Below are 21,973 nucleotides of genomic sequence, written 5' to 3' on the forward strand. Positions count from 1 at the left end.
GAGATCCCCATCAGGCAGTGAATCCCAGTCATCAGAGGATGATCAACGGAAAAAAGGGTATGTGTGGGCTCTCAACAACGCCACAGCCACCCAGCACAGTCCAACGCTCCAGCTTCAAGTCAACAACACACCGTTAGAATTCCTCATAGACACAGGGGCAACTGTTAATATAATAAGCGAACAGGCGTACAACTCACTCCCCAGCCCCCCAAAGATCCGGAAGGCGTCAGTGGACATATACCCCTACGGCGCCACGACCCCGCTGCCATGCAAAGGAACAATATCAGCATGGTGCGTGCATAAATCGCACGCCGCAAAAATCACACTACACATCCTGAAGACGGAAGCCAACAGCGGGTGCATTCTCAGTTTCAAGACTGCCGTCGAGATGGGTTTGGTGCACATCCTGTATCAGTTAATGGCCCATAAATACTTTGCCAGACCGGATGCCATCGAGCAAACATTCCCCAACCTATTCAAAGGCCTAGGAAAACTAAAGCACCGCAAGGTACAGTTGCACATAAACCCGAAGATACCACCCGTCGCCCAGCACTACAGGGGCATTCCGATAAATATACAACACCAGGTCGAAGAGGAGCTGGACAAACTAATCAAACTCAACGTTATCGAACCGGTCTCAGGACCCACTCCATGGGTGTCCCCCATCGTTCCCGTCCCCAAGAAGTCACCGGACGGATCCATACGCCTGTGTGTCGATATGAGGAGGGCCAATGTGGCCATCGAAAGGGAAAGACACCAGGCGCCCAGAATCACGGACATGATACATCTGCTCCACGGGGCCAAGGTCTTCTCGAAACTGGACCTCACCAAAGGCTATCATCAGATCGAGATCGAGCCCGGATCCAGGTACATCACGACATTCGTTACACACCTGGGTTTATTTCAATACAAAAGACTTAGCTTTGGGATATCCTCTGCAGCAGAAATTTTCCAAGAGGAAATACACAGAGTCATCAGGCACGTGCCCAACTGCCTAAATTACTCCGACGACGTCCTCGTATTTGGAAAGACCCAAGAAGAGCACGACACTGCTCTCCACAGGGTGTGCGCTGCACTGCAAGAGGCAGGACTAACGCTCAACAAAGCCAAATGCGAGTTCGGTAAAGGCTCCCTACGATTTTTCGGCCACATATTCTCCGACAAAGGGATGCGACCAGACCCGGAGAAAGTGCCGGCACTCAACTCAGCCGCACCCCCAACGAACACGACGGAACTTCGTTCCTTCTTAGGACTGGCCAGCTACTGCTCCAGATACCTAAAGGACTACGCAACCATCAGTAACCCGCTGCGCCTCCTAACGCGCAAGGATCAACCTTACACTTGGTCCACGGACTGTCAGAAGGCATTCGAGGCGATACGGGATGCCATTTCCAAGGCAGAGGACATGGCGTACTATGACGCCAAAAGGCACACCGAGGTGATAGTGGACGCCAGCCCCGTGGGTCTGGGCGCCATACTAACGCAAGTTGACCCGCTGGAACCGGCAAACATATACGTGGTCGCATACGCCAGCAGGAGTTTAACCCCGACAGAACAAGCCTACTCCCAAGCGGAAAAGGAGAGCCTAGCGGTGGTGTGGGCATGCGAATATTTTCATCTGTTTGTGTATGGCAAGGAGTTCACCATCATCACCGACCACCAGGCACTGATCACTATATATGGAGACCCCAAATCACGGATGCCTCCCAGAATAGCCAGATGGGGCCTACGACTGCAGGACTACAAATTCGTCATCAAGCACCGGCCTGGAAAAGAAGACAATCCAGCTGATTATTTATCACGCCACCCGACCGGCCCGGCCACACCACACCCATCCATCGCTGACGAATATCTTAACTACGTAGTGCATCACCTACAACCACTACCAGTCGGTTGGGCAGACATCATCGCACACTCGGAACAAGATCCGGCTCTACGCATCGTGCGACATTGCATACAAGAGGACAGAAGGGCGCACATGCGTCAACAGGCACAGCACGAGTCGGAAGAGGTCCGAGCAGACGTCAAACTGATAGACCAGGTCCGGGACGAACTCTCCATCGTTGACAATCAAGTAATACTCAAAGGGTGCAAAGTGCTCCTCCCGAAATCGCTACGCACCAGAACGATCCAAGTAGCACACGAAAGTCACCGGGGAGTGGTGGCCACCAAGAGACTACTGAGGGAAAAAGTGTGGTTCCCCAAACTGGACTCGATGGTTGAGGAAATCATAGGGCAATGCACAACGTGCGCACAGGTAGCACCGCCTCCGCACCCAAACCCACTCCACATGTCGCCACTACCGAGAAATGTATGGGAAGAACTGACGGTGGACTTCTTTGGACCCCTAAGAAATGGCACATATGTGCTAGTGCTAATAGATGAACACTCCCGATTCCCGGACGCACAGATCGTGGACAGCACAGCAGCAACCAGCGTTATTCCGGCACTAGACCGCATGCTGTCCACATATGGAATACCCAGGATCATAAAATCTGATAATGGAGCGCCATTCATGAGCACAGACTTCGAAAACTTCGCGAAGTATATGGGCTTCCATCATCGGAAGATAACTCCGCGATGGCCTCAGGCAAATGGAATGGTCGAGAGGTTCATGGCCAACATCAAGAGAACCCTGCAAATAGCGACCATCCTCCACAAACCTTTTGAACAAGCACTGTATCAGTTCCTCAGGGACTATCGCCACACTCCCCACAGCACCACGGGCGTCTGCCCCGCTGACCTGATGTTTCGCAGGCCAGTACAGACACGACTGCCAGAAGACGCCCGCGCAGCTGAAGCCACGCCTCTGGAACAAGAGGCCAGAAACAAGGATGACACCGCCAAAGCCAAAATGAAGGACGCGACGGATCACAAAAGAAAGGCACAGGAGTCGAACGTGGAACTGGGAGACCAAGTGTGGCTGCGGCAACCGAAACAGCGCAAGGAGGATGCCACGTTTGCACCGGAACCGCTGACGGTCACGCAAAAGAAAGGTACGATGATTACGGCCCACAGGACTGACCAGTCCTCCGTCACAAGAAACCTATCGTATTTCAAACCCAAGAGGTGCTACAGGGAGGATACCTTGTATCAAGAAGCTGACAGCGAAGATGACATTGCCCTTGACGGGTATTACGTGGAGGAGAGCGAGTCATCAGAAGGTGAGGACAGGTCATCACCCCAGGGCCTGGACGAGCACACCCCGGGCAGCAGAGGTCGCCCTCAGAGAAGTCGTTTCAAGCCCCACAGACTCATAGAAGAAATGGAGTAAGGTAAAAAGAGACATGTGGTTGTTTAAAAAGGGGGGAGATGTCGGATTGTTAGTCAGGGCTATGTAGCCCGCCCACATCGTTGTGTGGGCAGACCGCCGTTGCGGTCTTAGTTCCCGGCAAGGGAAGTGACGTTGGGCTAGGGAGGGGGCGGGACAGGAAAGGGGCAGTGTGAGTTGAACGGGGAATAAAGGAAGACGCATTGTTCCCCGGCTCCCGTGTGACTTATTACGCGGTTCGGGGACCCGCGTAAAACCCCACAATGTACATGCATAAACTGGTCGAATATCTTCATCATGGTTACAGCTTAAGCTTCTTGTATTTGACATTGTCCTTTCACTTTAGGTTCACAATGCCCCTTGTTCATGGTGTTTCGTCTCTTTACGTCATTCACTAGTCGTCATTTCTTCTATATGTGAGTCACTCTGGGTTCTCGTGACATCACCATTCGTCTTCCATTAAGACCTTCTTGTTTTCTTCAGGGACTGTACTTAGACGATGTTCAGTTTGTTTCATTGGTTGATATGGTTTTCTCAATGGGTACCTTACTGTCCATGGTTTCCTTGGGCTCAGTACTTCAATAGACATTCTTCTTCTGATGAGTACTGGACAGAGCCCCACTGCGGCTCTCTGCTGGTTTATTTTCTCATCATACGTCACATATTTCGGCATGAACGTTCCTGGTACTTCAAAATGGACAGTTGGAGTGTGGGCTGCATTTGGGACCTCCTCTACACCACAGATGATGTAGCTTGTTTTTCTTTTTTTCGGTGGAATTGTTGAGGCTCTATGTTGTGTAGAGAACTGAAACACACACACAGACATCTCCCCATCCTTTCCATGATAAGTGAAGTCGCAGTTGTCAGCTCCAGTATGAAGAAAGGTACAGCAGGTGCAGCATATCATTCTCCATCTTTGACTCTTCCAAACAAGCTACATGAAGGATCAGCCTGCAGAAAACTGGGCTGCCTCAGCTGTTTGGTGATGCTTTGCTGATGATCGCTATTCCTGGTCCACTTGTATTCTTTTTAAGAGAGTAGTGCTGTTTTCTGTTAACTTGTAGTAAGAGTTTACTCGCATTTCAGGTTTTTTGGAGAACCATTGTTGAAGTGATTGCTATGCATGCATAAAGTGGTCTTAGTCATGTCGACATCTTAGTTTTGCCTTAGTTTATTCCTCTTTCAACGGGTAACACAAGATGTGTGTATTCTTGTGCAGCAGAAATTCACCCATGGTGCAGTTTCTCAACAGTACCATGGTAACTGGCCTGCATTGTGAACATTCAGACTTTCCTGGCCCATTTCCCTCTGTGCTGGTTTGATCGTTTACAATTTGACTCATCCGGGGCCTGGGTGGCTTCTCTAGATGATGTTGTTGTGATGCACATAGATGCAACCGTGATCCGATTTAGGACTATAGAATTATTTGTAGATTAACCTGCTTTTCGCAAAACCACATACTCTTTCAAATACGAGCTCTGAGATGTTTCTGCCTCTATTCCTTTTGTACAGTAATTATGGCCTGGTATCATTTCAGGGGACTGCTTGGCATTTCTTCATGTTTTTAGATGATGCTTTCCTTTTTGTGAACTGCTCAACTCTTGTATTTTACGGCCCCTCGCTACAGATGGTAGGTCTTTTTTCATTCAAGATTTGTAGCGTCTCTCCGCCGGTTGCGCAATTAATGTTTGTTATTTTAGGAATGGAAATTGTCCTTGCACGATTTCCAAAAATTAAATATCCTTCGGATTGCAAGACTCGGATCCAGTAGCCATTGGGACTGTCATTGTTTTGCTACTGTGTCATAAGACAAATGGAGGCGAATGTATTATTTGCTGTTGTTTCATTTTTATGAATTGGGCTGTTGTTCTCTTACCTTGGCACCCACCTACAATGGTCAGGTGGGGCTGTTCTCTACCACACATTATAGAGGGGCAGAGATGGAAAGGGACAGCTCTACCATCAGTCAGCCTAGCAGTTTTGGAATTTAACAGCTGGCAGGCTGGCTGATTGGAAGACTCTGGAGGGCATCAACCAGTCTGTGCTTTGTACTACCATAGGACTCCTCTATGGGAGAGTGCAAAGCTCGCCCAACCATACATGGGTGCCTTCAGGGCCAATGTCCTTGTAGACGTAGGGAGGTGCTGTGATGTCTATGCCATAATAGCAGGGATGTAATTTCACCAAAATGCCAGGGGTTGTGGAAGTAACATCACACGACCCTTGACCTCTGATGACATCCCAGGAAGTGATGTAATTTGACCCCACCACCAAGTGGCATTACGGGAAGTGATGGCACACAAGCTTCAGGAGCGTCTAACACTCTCATTTCAGCCAGATTTAAGAACCGAGTCGCAGGGGGAGGCATCATTTGTCCACAATCACACATTTGGGGAATGTCATTTTCCAGATTCGACGTGGGGCCTATATGTAAAAGATACATAATGCAGTACTTGTAACAGGGTAACTGCAATCTCTAATGCAGGCTACAGCTAGTGTATGAAACATCTATAGATTAATGTACACAGAAGTACTGGTTATCTGTGGCATTGTTTTAAACAAGCCAAAATAGCACTGACCTCAGAGGCGTGTGCTGTCTGTTTACCCAGGAGGAAAATGCTGCAAAAACAAGGCCTGAATATTAAACCGTTGACCAGGATTTAGTATCAACAAAATTCCCTAGTTATAAATATATCTATGCGTCAGCTACCATTACGTATTGGCCCTCATTACGAGTTCGGCGGTAGCCATGCCGCTATTGGCGGCATATCTGCCGCTGAAAGCGCATCAGGGTCCGGGTCCTCGGAATGAGGACTTACGGGCCATTCCGAGTTCGGAAGGCCCGGTAATTCCTCCCTCCAAGGACCCGGACACGGTCGTTCCCCATTCCCATTTCAGCCCCTATAGGGCTGAAATGGGAATGGGAGAGGGAGCAAACAATGGGCCAATACGAGATGGCCCGTTGTTTGCTCCCTCTTCCCCTCGCGGGACCCGGTAAACATGCCTGGTTTTCCCAGGCATGCTTACCGTGTCCCGCGAGGGGAACTCGTAATGCGGCGGTATGGGGTGAACGGTGCCGGCCCCTTTTACGGCGCCGTTCACTCCGTACCGCCAGGATCGTAATGAGGCCCATTGTGTGGGTGTACTCTGAGGCCATCTGTCTCTGTGTGCATTTATCTTTAAGTGATGTGACAAACAACCATGCTGTCCCCCCCACCCAAAGACAAATATTACACCTTAATGTCCTAGACTTTGATACAGGACTCTTCTACCAGCTTTTTTAATGGGGTGAGGTGTGGGGAGTGGGGCTGCACTTCCCTCGAGTGGGTTCAATTCATCTACGATTTTCCGAGCTCTATGTACGAGGTGTGTTTTTCAATAACCCTCCAGTACCGGCTCGTGAGTGAAGCTTCCACAAACCCCTTTCCAAGAAGGAGATTAAGTGGAGTGGGGTGGATCACTCCATGGCTCTCCCACTTCTAAGTCTTTGTGTCCAGCACTTATTTTCTTAAACTGTGTTGCTCCAGAGAAAGGTCCTGGTTGAGTTTGTGACACCTTGCAACCATTCACAGCACACTTAAAAGCGTTCAAGGTGAGCATAGCCCAATCAGTGGTGTAGCACAAAATTTTGGGGCCCCCCTGTGAGCCATTCTGAGGCCCCCACTCGAGCTTCTTAACAAAGGACAGGGCATGCCACCATGTGTGTTCAATGTCCATGATGTTTATGCAGCTGCAGGGGCATGCACTACTCCAAGTGAAAGAAGTAAATATGTTTTTTAATCAAAGCTTAAATGTTTCACGTAGCGAAGAAAGAAAGGGGCGGTGCCTGGCCCACAAATATACAAGCCACCAGTGGTGGATGGTGAGTTGTTTAATTGGAGGGTGTAAATATATGCCCCAAGTATCCGATTGTGACTGAGCATAGGGAGGGGACCCGAACTAACGAAAATGGGTTTGCAGGTTTGAGGGGATTCTTCCACCTCCCATGATAACATGTTTCGAATATGGATTAAAATGGTGCATTACCCAAGAACACTTTCTGTGAAAATTTGGGTAAAAGGCCAGACAGTTTGCAATCGGTTTTGTAGGGTGTAGGATAACTCAAGAAAAAAAATACAATAGATACAAATCACCAAAAGTGCACAAGCGCATTTCCCAATGCAATGTCATTCCGGTCCCTTCAATATATGCCATAAAAAAACATTTTCATGCTGGCTGTGTCCGTAGATTTCCATGCTGCCCCCACCAATATATGCTAGTATTCCCATATAAGAACATACTCATGTTTGTGTTGAGATGTTTTTTTATAGTATCATTACCAGCACTAGGCACAAAGCTGGCTCTGCTAATATATGCTAGTACTCCTATGTACAAAAATACTCCAGTTGGTTTGGCCATTAAAAGTGATATTTCACAATAAGAAAACATGTTCAAACTGGTTCCAATACAAGCTTGTCTAGACCCGTAAGAACATGTATCATCCTTGCTTCATCATAGATGCTCAGTTAATAAAAAGTCATGCAACAGTAAGAAATATACAGGGCACTACACCCAAACGTCAGTCTAGCGAGGTAATACTATGCTTGCTTCATCAAAGATCCAGAGTAATAAATGTCATGCCACAGTTAGCAATGTATAGATTGGCTGTTCCAAAATGCCAGTCTAGCCAGGTAATAACACACATGAACTTGGCTTTGCCCGCAAATACCAGTAAAACATGAAAAGTCAAAGAACAATGTGTCAAACATGCTCTAGTGATCCCCAGTCTCCCAAGGCCTTACACACACACACAGACAGATGCACACACACACGCTAGCATCCCCTTTCACCTACCCATACATCCCCTCTCACATTCGTTCACACTGCATTCTCCACCCAGGCACACACCCAGTTAGAACATTCAAACACACACACTCTATCACATTTTTTCTCATTCATCCACCACTCACTGACCCATAACACATACATACATCAGATACACACTTCACACATGCAAAATGAACATCACATTTAAAAAAAAACCTTAAAGCCTTCTTACTTTTTTTCCAGCTTCAATCCGTCACTCCAAGCCACCCTCAGCTCCTCTGTGCTGCTCACAAACAGGAACCAGGAAGCTGGGAGAGCTTCCTCGTTCCTGTATATGAGCCGCGAGGAAGCCGGAGAAGGGGTTGGAGCTGCACGTGGCATGTGACACGTGCCACATGTCATGGTCAGATCCAACCCCTACTGAGCGATTCCTTCTCGCGCTGCAACCTTTGGCCCAGCCTTCATCATGATGGGTTAGGACTGGGCTGCCACCGCCCTCCCAGACCTGGTGTGGTGGCCCCCCCGCTACGCCAGTGCCCAGGAGCTCCATTTAAAAAAAAATCTTTTAAAACAGGGGTAGCAAGGGAGCCTCCAGGGGTAGTAAGGGACGCCACAGTGGTCACAGCTGTGACCCTTCATGACCCCCAAATGACGTGCCTGCATACCAGACCTTCTGGGCACCATTTGTCTGCCTATCGTTGATGAAGAAAAGTACAGTGTCTGAGAGTGACACTTTTCACATATTACTTTTTATCGGCTGAATCGGCTACATCTCTTCACAAACCACAATGCTTGTTTGGCCCCAAAGCACCCTCATACTGGCCATACACAGAATTTTGAGACACTATTTATCATTTCACAATTTGGTAGCCCCTTGAGATTTAATGAGATTGGAAGCATTTGCACGTCCATGTGCTTTCTCTGGCCGGGGAAGGGGACTGTCATGAATTCATCCTTTCATCTTCATAGGCTTTTAGATGCCCTCCACTCTGTGTGACAGTCGTGGCTTCAAGGTAGGAAGCATATCTGCAGCACCCAAGATAGACTCAGGACAATGATTTCAACCTGGTGTGAACCTCACCAACTTGGCCAACGCCCTATCAGCTGGGTGAGCCCAAAATCAACTGGAGACCAACATTCAACCTGCCCCACAACTGATATGTTGAATGCATTCATTTAGTCAAACATTTTACACACGTGGCATTCATTTATTATTTATTATTTTGCTTTTGGTTATTCCCTACTTTTTTCAGTTTTTATATACTAAAATATGTTGCGTGCGGGAAGTAAACACTGCAAATACGCACTGGCAAATCAGTACGGTGTTACCTGTTTTTTTATTTATTCTTTTATGTACTCTCTTCTGTTTTTACAGAACATATTAATTGGGACTCATTACGAGTATGGCGGTGTGAAAAAAAAGTGGTGGGAACATAATTACCGCCAACTTTCCTGCTTCACCATACTACGAGTTTGGCCCTGGAGTGGGGGATTTGCCTCCAGTACCATGCTGGAGGTATATCCTCCCACTTTCTGCCAAGAAATCGGCAAAATTGGTGAATTTACCACAGTGGTAATTCCACCAGCGTTAATTCTGCCAAAGTCCCCAATGGAGTCCTATGGACTGCAAATTAATGGGGACTAACGCTGCCACCACCACTTGTAATCCAGCGATAAATACGCCAGACCAAGTAGCGGTAACAGGAATTGCGTTGGGCGATATTCCGGTGGATTACAGCCAGAATATTGCCAACTTGTAATGAGGCCCAATTGAATGCATTAGACATTCTGTATTGGTAAGTACTACATATACTAAACTTCCCGCTAAACCCCAACACCACCACCTTATTCAAAATTGATGTTCAGCTGAAGCTCGGTCTGCCTCCTCCTCACTCACCGCCACGTGCCCAGACATTGACTCCAGGCAGTAACAAGATCTCATGCGAAAGAAAATGTGCAGGATGCAAACAACTTTCAAGTTGCCAGAGGCAGTATGAAGCACTTTGCTGAATGTTAACATTTCATGCCATAGCCAGCAAAAACATTGTAGTTAGAAAAGTTAGTAAGGAAAAAGGTGGCCCATACTTTGTTGTCTTCCTTTACCCCAATTATTAGTATTCTGGTTATTATTATTTTGATTGTTTTTTTAATTGTTTTTGGTTTTTTAATTGTTTGAAGACATCAAAAGGACCAAAATAAACTAACATGCCAATTACATTCCACCATGCCCCAGTACACAAGGCTCATTGAAGTTCAGAGAGTGTCTGTTTCTGTTTTTGGGTATACTGTTACAAAAGTAACATAAAAGCTCAGTTCTGGCAAAACCTTAAACACTACAGCACGGTGTCCACATGCATGTGCTGGCCCTGGTGACAAACTAGAAGTCAATCACCGAGAGAAAATGTATTCTGTCAGGATAAAGTGTGCATTTGTGGCAGCTGATATTTCAAATGAGTGCCTGTAAACTGGGTAATACAGAAAAAGCGCTGTTTTGTTTCTCCAGTGCTTTATGTTATGGCATGGCACAGTATAGTGTACTGCGTCCTTTTTTCCCTCTGGCAATACATTCAGCACTATTTCTTAGTGTTATTACTTAATTATAACAAGGCTAACGTTTTGTCTCTTGCCTGTGGTTTTGACGCACACTCCGCCCTCTTGCTCATTCTCTGATACTTGGTTTGTCTTGCCTTTTTGTCTCTAACGGCTCTCACTGCAGCACAGTGCATTCACCGCTGCTTTTAAGCCACCCTCCTGCCATCAACTTTAGTAATAGATTTTTATAGGGACCTTTTTTCCTCATTTATTTTATTGTGTTTATAGTTTATAAAAACTTTTAGACCAAAATATCAGAGTACAAATTACATAAATATACATATTAAAATATGACATCAATTAAAAACCATCAATTCAGAAAAATCCATCCTTATTTCACAAAGAAACATTATTTCATAAAACCTCATCCTTCAACCTCAGTTAATACCAATTTTCCGGCTACAATTTTCCATACCTGTACAATGATTATCAGCAGTCCTCTACCTGACACACATCTCTGGCAGAAAAGTTCATTTCTCATATCCTCTAGCTGTTCTATGTGTTGGCCATAGTATTGCACATAGAAATAATTCATAGGGGCACAAGATGCTACATGCCGAATCGATTCGATTTGCAGTCCATCATGACAAAACCTACACAGTTGTCTCTCTTTGGGTATGCCCGACCATGCTCCTGTGACATCGAGTACCTCAAGTATGTTAAGTCTGAGTGACATAAAATTTTTTTGCATACTTGCTGAAGGAACCAGTCTTATATAATACTATATAATACTGAGTTATACTGAGTTCTTTTAGTGCATGTTTGCAATGGTACACAGTGATTTCATCATTCCAAGTTTTTCATGACTGTTTATCCATGTCCTATTTCTTGGTGCTCGGCATTAATGTTTTCAACAACACGCCTTCACCATACTCCCAGTTCGGTTTCCACCCAATGTTTATGAACAATTCTTAATTTTTCTTTTTGAAGTGCTGTACTGCAACACTTTTTTGGTTAATAAGTGCAGACTTTACAATACCTGGGATCGTATTATCCATCACAATCTGAATCTTTATAGACAGTTTTCCTCTGTAACATCTACCATAGTTGACAATGATATCAAACCTAATTCAAGATGTATGGTCGCTACAGGAGTATAATTAGAAAGACCAAGGACTTTCCTCCATATTAGGCCCTCAGGTCGATCTGCCCAGTCAGAGAAATCTCCATAAAATGTTTCCAGGGCATACAAAAATGCAGCAGCCAATTTCTCTTTGTAGATATTTAATACACCAATAAGACTGTAACCTGTACTTTTTCTAGAGAACTGAGTAATAGCACTGATCGTGGAAAGGGCTTTAGTTTGTTTATTTCACAAAAGCAGCTCAATGCTACCATCCGCTACCATTTTATAGCAGAGATATCTATGATTAGACCCTCTCGCAACTATGCCCATACTGCTATAAATATAATATCACCCTGTACATTTCTTACCGGCTGACACAAATTGGGTTTTCTTCAGATTTACGTCAGGCCATTTTTTCAGAGTATTTAATGGTGGCTTGTACACTCTGACTAATTTCTATATAGGTATTACTAAGATAATAACGTCATCAACATATCCAAGCCAATCCATTTTTTTCTCACTTAATTTAGGAAAGGCATTATTTGTTTGTTACAGTGTGTTTCCAAATTCAGAAATATATAAATGAAATAGAATGGGGGCCAGAACCCATCCTTGTCTGACTCCCCGCTTTACAGGTATTGGCTCTGACAGGTCACCAAGATTACTCAGTCCTATCCACGCACTATTATCATCATACAACAGCTGGCAGGCATAGAGTAGAGGACAGGGAATTCCCATTTTTTCAAGTTTAGCCCAAAGCTTAGAACTAGCTACTGCATCAAAAGCAGACAAAAGTCTACAAACAGAATATAGAAGGTAATCCATATTTCGCTTGGGCTTGTTCCAGTAGGGTGTTCACTACACAAATATTCATATTAGGATATAGCCCCTTTCTGAAGCCAGTCTGGAGGCAGACCATCCGGTCCTGGCCCACGTGATGTCCTAAGGCTCTTTATTATATCAACTAGATCTTCTACATTAAATCTGAGGTTGCTTTTTTCTGTAATACCTGGTTATTACCAGCAAACCTTTCCACCACAAGGTTTCATTAATAGAGCAAGCTGACTCCTTAGCTCCATTATCAACAGTTGATTTGAACGAGATCCATAGTTTTTTTTACTATCACCAGATACCAAATCTTTTACCATAAGTAGTCAAGCCATATTTTAAGAAGATGCCCTGTTCCTTTTTACCAAGTTAGTATAACTGGTCTGCACCTTTCTTTTACACAACAGTCTTTCCACAGCAGGGTAATCAGATATGGAAATGCAACCAAACGCTTGTCGCATCTTTTCTTTCTGCCTGTATCAACTTATTGTAAGTCCAACAAGCATTTTTCCCCTCCTATAAAACAATTTCCCATAGGGAGTAAACTATATGTGTGCAATGATATCCATGTGATAATATCGTTGGCACAATTCATATAAAGGTACTCATCTTGCATGTTACCCATCCACTACTTTACCTTTTCAAAGTTCTTATCAGTCCAGCTAAGTCTATTCCACCAGAGATTAGATTAACTGTGCCAACCTTACCATAATAGCTATTCTTTACCACAGGAAGTCGATGAAGCAGAGACAATATTGCATGAGCACTGAAATGTACAAATTATATTTGCAGATCAGTTACATACTGGAGCATTCTTTTACTAACATGGATGTAATCTATTGTTGAGGTTCTAGTCCCACTGCACCAAGTTATGGGAGGTGGAATTTCCCCTTTCACTGATCCATTCAGCATAATCAAATCTAAATCTTCAATTAAATCTACCCTGGTCAAAGCTTTTTTTTAATCACATCTGCCGGTAAAGCCAGAAGGTTTAGTTAAGATATATTTCGTTTTCAGTATTAAGCAGTTTGCATTAAAATCACCGCTGATGATAACATTCAGATCCTGATTAGCTTCTGTCAGTATGCCCAATAGTTAATACACTTTATGTTGGATATCCATCGTGACTTTTCCTCCTGGAGGATCATAGATTTTCACCACTAACAACTTATGATGGAATTACATTTTTACTTCTACAGCTATCACATTCTTATTATTAACTCGTACTGGTATCTCTCTTGATTTCAAGCCATTAGTTAGCAAAATGGCAAGAATACCAAATGGTCGACCTTTTTCATCCTAATTGGCATATCCACTTCCAACAGTGCATCTCCCAACAACCAAATCTCCAGAAGAAATGTAACAACTGCCAGGAAAAGGAGTTTATAGAGCATTCTGGCTAAATAAATGGGCATGGCTCCTAGTATTCCAAGATCCTATCTCAATGCATGGTCAGGATTTCGTAGTGACAGGTGGCAAGAACGAACATAACCATTCCCAATGGATGTCACAACATGATCACAGCCCTCCAATAAAGATTTTGGTGCCCCTACAGTCTTAAAAATTGGTGCCTTTGCTATGGCCCCCTTTTTATTTTGAAAACTTTGCACTTTAGGGTTGGATTTTATTGCGAGCAGGACAATCCAATTCATAGCCCCACTTAAGAAGAGATTCAACATTGGCCCTAAACAAACTGGCCACTTCTGAGGAGAAGCAATGCACTCTTATTACACAAATGGGGCTATCTTTGAATTGCTCCACATATCCAAAAGCACTGCTTTTAACTACCCTGAGAGCAGGCAGATTACCAAAGATATTGAGCAAACATTCTCTATTTATCGGCTGTTCAGATCCTTTAAAAAGGCTTGCTATGGTACACTATGTAGCTGGCAAGGCAGTCACGACCTGTGAGGAATCAATTTCCAGTACAGCTGGTGTTTAGGTTGTCTCACAAAAACATTGGAGATGGTCCTGGTTCCAGTCTTTTGTTTCATTGCAGACCTGTTCTGTTACGCAATTACAATTGACACTTGGGAGTAGGTTTTAAGTGATGTATCTGGTTCATCCATAGTATTCTGTAACTGGTATGGTTCCTGATGATCTGAAACAGGCTTGGGCTATGCCATTGTTAAAAAAACCTGGCTTGGCCCAAGATATACTGGCTAATTATAGGCCTATAACTAATGCTCCATTCCTTCTTAAAATCGTAGATCGAGTCGCCTACTCACAGATTTCGCAACATCTTAACCTTTTTCCTATCCTGAACCCATTGCAATCGGGTTTCAGACAGGGTTATGGGACCAAAACCTCTCTTTTAGACTTAAAATCAAAGTTACTGAACAGAATGGATAAAGGTCTCACATTCCTGCTTATTTGGTTAGATCAATCTGCCGCCTTCGACCTTGTCGATCATACCATCTTGGCAGAACGTTTGAAGGAAGTGGCACATTTTTCATCAGCAGCAATTCAATGGATGCTATCCTTCCTTTCAAATAGAGTAAGTAGGGTTAGTGCAGATGACACAATGGCTCTGCCTATCTTTGTGCTTTTTGGAGTACCACAGGGTGCTTGCACGCCGCTGTGCATTTATAACATTTTTATGGCCCCCTTCTTTACTCATCTTGAACAGGAAGGGGTCCTATTCTCTAACTACGCAGATGATACACAATGCGTCATGTCGCTCACAGAGTGTTATCATCAAGATGAAAGGGAACTGAGTAGAATCTTCTCCATTATCGAACACTGGATGATGCAGAATAATCTGGCGCTCAATCGCGGAAAAACCAAACTTATGATAGTGGGGTCAGTAGGTACACTTGCCAAGCTGGACCCAGCCTATAAGCATTTTCAGTTAGGGGACACAGACATCTCTACATTCCCCAAGGTCAAAATCTTAGGAGTTATTATTGACCAGGCTCTGAATATGAAATCATATGTGGGATCGACAGTCTCTTCAGCAATATATTACATCAAACTGTTAGCTCATCTCAGACCGTACATTTCCCAAGAGAATGCAAAAGCCATTGCTTGAGCAGTAATAGGTGCCAAAATTAACTATTGTTGCAGTCTCCTGGCAGGAGCTAAAAAAAGCAACCATCAATAGACTCCAAGTCATAGAAAATGGCGCAGTTAGAGTCGTCACAGGTCTAGCCGCGCGTTCACATGTAACGGAGGCTCGACGCTCCCTCCACTTGCTCACTGTGTAAGCACGTATCACTTTCAGGCTACTGGTAATCACATTTAAATGTAGAATGGGTACTATGCTGTCCTATCTTCTCTTTAGGGACAAACCCAACCCAACTACAGAAGTCTGAGATCCAGTAACCAAAACCTTCTATTCCTACCAAAATGCAAATCTAAGAAGGCTCAGGGAGGAGCGTTCTTTGGCGTAGCACCCATATTATGTAACTCACTACCTGCCTCTTTGAGAGGGTCGCCTTCTTTGAGTCTATTTAAGAAGGAGCTCAAGACCTGGTTGTTCCATTAAGTAGCCTAATCTTTGATCTCTCTTGGCGGCTGATATGATCCTACTCTCCTGGATTCTACGTGTTATCTGTTTGTGTTTGTCTTGTCTGCTCCCTCACACCTACGGGTTTATGGATGCGCGTTATAAATAATTTAAAGTTAGAGTTAAATGGTCCACAATTGCCTCTTGATACAGGACCACCATTTTTTTCAGATCCTTAGTGCTCATTAGCAAATTAGTCAGGCTTCCTATTTTATTTGATGCTCTCTTTGCTCTTCTAGCTGCTCTTTTTCTCACTCTTTTCATGCCTGGCTGATTTTTATTTATACTCACAGCATCACCTGCCATGGTACAACCTCTGTTTGTAGCCACAATCATTAGAGCCGATTTATCAATTTATCAATTTTCTTTTGAGTTTTTCTCCTCTCTTTTCTAGATAGGGGTATGTCTTCGTCTTCCTTGTCACTACCAGCTCGAATTTCAACCTTTGTGGATTCCATTACATCTGAATGAGCCAACGCCGCTATATTGATAAATGTAGTGCGATTAGGAATATGGTCAGCTTGGCAAAGGCACTCAGGACTTGCCTCATCGCAGGAGTTTATTTTTATTAAGTCAGTTAGAAGAGCAGTATTCTTTTGCACATGGCATACAATACTGTGTGTATATTTCAGTAATATCTTTAATGAAAAACTTGTCGCTAAGTAGTAGGCATCTTGATCCTTTGATCTTCCATTGTCAGTCCTATCGCTAATCTCATGGACACTAGCAGCCTCAGTGAGGTCTGACAGAACACTCATCATTTTAGGATATTCCTCTGTCGCTCCCGTTAAACGTTGTGTACATGAAAGCCTTGCAGTGGGCATTTCAGATTGTTCACCGACCTCAGTTACAGTTTTCTCATTAGTGGCTACAGCGTCCGGTAGATCTGCACCCGCCTCCAAATGCAGTATGTCAGCATACAAGGAATAGCATAATTACAACAGCGAGTTGCTGTTATCAAACTCAGCCATTGTACAGCCAATTGGGCTATCCAAACTTTAACATATTGTAGGTGCAGGGTGTACCTCCATCGTTTTAGTAGTAGGCCGACTTTAAGGCTGTTCTATGTCTTGAAGTTGTTAATTTATCAGCTCCAACTGTGGTTTCACTGATATTTGCAGTAGCCCTCTGTTTACCATTTCTCAAGTTGTAATTTCTCTTCCTAATTTTTCCAGGCTTTTGGTTTAATAATATGGCACAGAGAATACATTTTCCAGTAAGGTTACCAATTGGTCTTCAAAAGCGGCTCAATGCCAAATGACCCACAGTCACCTCTAAGGCGTTGTATTTTCCCAATTGTGGAATACAATTTATATAAGGACAGTGTTTTAAATTATATATACAATTCAAGGTGGCTGAAAGACAAAAGCCGGCAGACACCGCCGAACCATGATCTTTTCAAGGACAGAAAAAATAGGGAGGTATTATATCAAGGAGTAGACCCAAAGATGCCCGTCGCCACATCCTCCGATTCTATAAGGGGGTAGCAGTGGAAGGCATCCCTGTTTCTTCTTTGAAAAGTCAATACTATATTGCTTTGATTCAAATTGGTTGCTGTTTCAGCAATGTTACACGAAGCGTTGCAGGGTTTCAACAGGATTTATAACAGTTTGACACACCCATATCCCACTTACCTCTAACCGCCAAAAGACACTTGTACCGAGCACAGAAGCCCCAGCCACACCGTGCCAAAGTACACCACGGCAGACCACACTCACTTGCTGCACTCTTGTGCCGCACTTCACGTGGAAATTGTGTTTTTGTAGTGAAGAGCTTCCGTCTCTACCTCTGAATGTAATAAGAAGCAAAAGACTTCACAAGTTCAAGGCATCTCCAATTTAGGCTAAAATCCATGGCAGACCACACTCACTTGCTACACTCTGGCCTATTTAGACGCTGGTTGACGAGGCATCACAAACTCCTGTCTGGCATTCTCGATTATCAGACCAGCATATTACTTTGCTTTCCCAGGAAAGTGATTTTAAACTGTGCAACCATTGCTCTGCCCCTGCTCCACAGACATTGAAGATTGCCGTTAATGCCAATCAACTCCCTAATGTACGTTTGGCACATGCTCCCATGTTATGTTACGTTATGTTTATTCATTTGTAGGGCGCCAAAGCCCGAAGACATCCAGGCGCCATCAGGAGGGAGAAACTATGCCTGTATAATTATGCGAACAGAATGGTCTTTAGCTGTTTTCTGAAATCCAAATGATTTGCAGTGTTTCGCAATTGTTCAGCAAGGGCATTCCAAGCCAGCGCAGCCTGAACATGAAAGGCACAACCGTTCCCTCGAGCTCTCTTGATGCAATCCACTACTAGAAGACAAGCTTTAGCAGATCGCAAGTTTCTTTTAGGTTCATGGATTCTCAGCCTGTTCTTGAGGTAGACTGGAGCATCACCGAAAACACATTTGTGACAGGTGGTCAGCAGCTTAATCTGAACTCTGGCTGAGACCGGAAGCCAGTGAAGAGCCTTTCTGGCCACCGAGGTAGGCTCGGCGTGGCTCATATGATATACAATGCGCACAGCAGAGTTCTGGATCTTCTGTAAATTTGAATGTCTAAGCCCATTGCAATAGTCCACTCTCGGGAGTATCACGGCTCTGACCAGTTTTTTACGGTTGTCTTCGGAGACCAATGGGGCCACCTGTCACAGCACCTTAAGATGATAGTTGGTGCCTTTCACAATGGCATCCACATGGGCACCACTATCCAGGCTGGCTTCCAGATAGGTACCCAGGGTCTTTACTTTAGGTGTTACTGTGATCTTACCTCCATTAATGCAGAAGTTTGTGTATGCCAGACACAGCTTCTTTCTGGTTTGTCTAGGGCCATATAGCATTAACTCAGTCTTCGACGCGTTTAAGCATAGCCAATTAGTAGACATCCAATTCTTGACAATCTGGTAAACTGAATCCAGCACCAGTTCGTCTTTGTCGTGATCTCCACTGAGCTCTAGCGCTAATTGGAAATCATCTGCATAGTTGCAGAAAAAAAGGCGCAGATTTTGAAGGTCCAGACATAGTGGGATGATGTAGATATTAAAAAGCAGAGGGTAGAGGCAAGCTCCGGGACTCCACAGGTGGTCATTTCAGCCTCTGATGTACAGTCCCCCCAGTGGACTCGGGAGCTACGTCCTTCAAGGAAAGATTTGAGCCAGGTTATAGCATCCATTGAGAGGCCCCCTACAGTGGCCATCCGATCCAGTAGAATATTATGGTCCAGCAAGTCAAAAGCCGCTGATAGATCTAACAGCATCAGCAGCCCAGACTTGCTGGACTCCAGCTGGGAGAGCATGTATGTCTGCAAGTCCAATAGGGCACCTCGGTGCCATGAAAGCTGCGAAAGCCTGATTGCTTTTTGTGTAAGATGCCCATTTCTGAAACATGGGTTTGAAGTTGCAGCATTGCTACTTTATCAGTAAGTTTTAAAAAGAAAACCGTGTTAGTAATTGGCCTCAAGTTTGCTGCGTCATTGGGGTCCAGTGCCGCTTTTTTTAATAATGGTGTAACTGCAACATTTTTTATCAAGAATGGAATGCTGCCAGTTCTGAATGATGAGTTTACAAATCTGCAAAGGAACACGGCAAAAATGTCCTTCTGTTCAAAAATTATACTAGATGGGAGGAGCTCACCTAGGCAGCTCGTAGGGTGCCTCTTCCTCAGAATATTGTGAATTTCAAACGTGGCATGCTCCCTAAATCTAAAGCCAGTCTGGCAATTCTGTGGAGCTTGTTCCCCATTATCCAGGGATTGGGGGCCCGCTACAGGGTTGATGTGTCCTTCGTCATTTCTCTCCTCAATAACGGTAGTGGCATGTAAGGTTATCCTGGTTAGTTCTTCCTGAATTTTCCTTAGGACAGTTTTTAATTTATCAGAAAAAGGCTTTCTGTACTCTATTACAATCTTTATTAGTGGGTTTAATGATGGGATCGTGCTTGCAGGTTTCTCCCAGGACCTAAATAATCGGAAAACTTCCTTTGTTTGATTCCCTCCCTGGAGGATTTGTTCACTGTAAAAATTAGCATTTTTCTTCCAGGATGCCCAGCTTGCCGGTGTCTTATCTCTCAGCCAGGTATTTTCCGCCTGTCTTTTTATAGTTTTCTGTTCTGCCAGCGCAGGAGTAAACCACTTATGATGGTTATGGTTATCTCTGACAGTTCTGGTTTTCAGAGGTGCCGCATGATCCAGCATACTTATGATCTCATTATTGTAAGTTTTAATAAGGACTTCCGGATGATCAGATTCGTTTGTTTTAGTCATTATAGTGTCTAGACATTTTGCGAGAATATGTGCAGTAACAGTCTTCATGTTCCTGTTAAGCATTTTACACCAAGTTTCAATCTTTCTAGGTAGAAGGGACGGGAGTGTCAGCTGAAAGGAAATTGAAAAGTGGTCCGACCAGATTCATGGTGTGGTCGTTATGTTGTCAAGAAGGATGTTTCCACTTCCCACCCAATCAAGGATATGTTCTTTTATATGAGTAGGTTCACAATTATATATTTTTATCTGGTGGCCATTTATAGAATTCTCAAGGTCGAGAGCTTTATTATCTTTAGCATGACCCTTCCAAAGATTGAAGTCACCAAATATCACTAAGGCAGAGTTAGTTGTCAGTAGTGGGGCTAGGACATCTACAAGCTCCTCATTAAACTTAGAGGATTCACCTGGTGGACGGTAAACTAGAACCAGGTTTATGCTATGATTAGAATCAGGGAGCAATTTCATATGTAGCAGGTCACAGTCTATGCATTGTATTTTTACTTCGTAAACTCCTAGTTCTTTTTTGCATATTACTGCCACACCACCTCGAAGGCTCCCCTCCCGGTGCTTTCCAAAGAAAACAAAGCCGGGGGGTGTCACCTATTCAATGCTAGGGCCATGGGCGTCTGTAAGCCAGGTTTCGTGATACACCTGATATCCAGACTGTGTTCTAGGATATAGTCATAGATATCAGTCATGGTGTTAAGTCAAGCTAGCGTTAGTTTTGGCAGGATTCACCCAATCACGTGTGAGATGCCCGCTTTAAGAGGAGTTTTTATGATTGGATGTGGGTCAGGAGTGACACTTTCGAGACCTGCAGTCTGTGGGTGATCTACTCTCATCACACTGTCTCCATTGCGGATGGGTAGGTCATAGGCTTCTCCCATCACCATGTCGACATCCAGAATGTCCTGGGTATTAGGGGTTTGGGCAGTATCGTTGGAATCGGTTAGAGTTACCTTAAACTCTGAGCTACAAACAAGTGAATCTGTTCTAGCGTTAGCTATTGCTTGGAAAACTTCTGTAATGCCCATTAGAGGACAGTTCAGGAATAGTGATAAAAGAAACTGACCAGCCGCCGAAGTGTCCCGTCTATGCACGGACTAGCACAGACTAGCTGGTCCCGTACATCTAGAAACTGGTCACAAATGGAGTACTTATGAAGGACGGCAAAGACATTTTAATGTACTGCACTTCTAATACAACATGAAAACCTTATTGGGTCTCGACTACATTTTTTATAAAAGGGCCTTTGCCCTCATGCCATGTATATTCAAGGCAGAATTACAAGTAGGTGATTATACTGCTCTGGGGCAGACTGCAGTTGCTGCGTTGAGACTCAAAATTAGCACATTGGTTCCCATTGGTATACTTATTGATGCAGAATAATCAGTGTTATCAAGCAAAAGCATGTGCAGATGGAGGAGCATGCCAGAAATCATCAAGAAATTACCCTAACACTGGGGAGGGATTTTCCTGGCACCACAGGAATCAGGGATATGAACATTTTGACTCGACAGATATTTTGTCCCACAGCTCCCATCACTCAAAGCCAGCATGCTCAATGGTGAGGGATCATGGGAGCTGTAGCCCAACATATCAGGGAAGTTGCAGGTTGCAAACCCCGACTTGTATG

The sequence above is a fragment of the Ambystoma mexicanum genome, chromosome 6p, assembly GCF_040938575.1.
Source record: "Ambystoma mexicanum isolate Mex_15411 chromosome 6p, UKY_AmexF1_1, whole genome shotgun sequence".
Taxonomy (NCBI): domain Eukaryota; kingdom Metazoa; phylum Chordata; class Amphibia; order Caudata; family Ambystomatidae; genus Ambystoma; species Ambystoma mexicanum.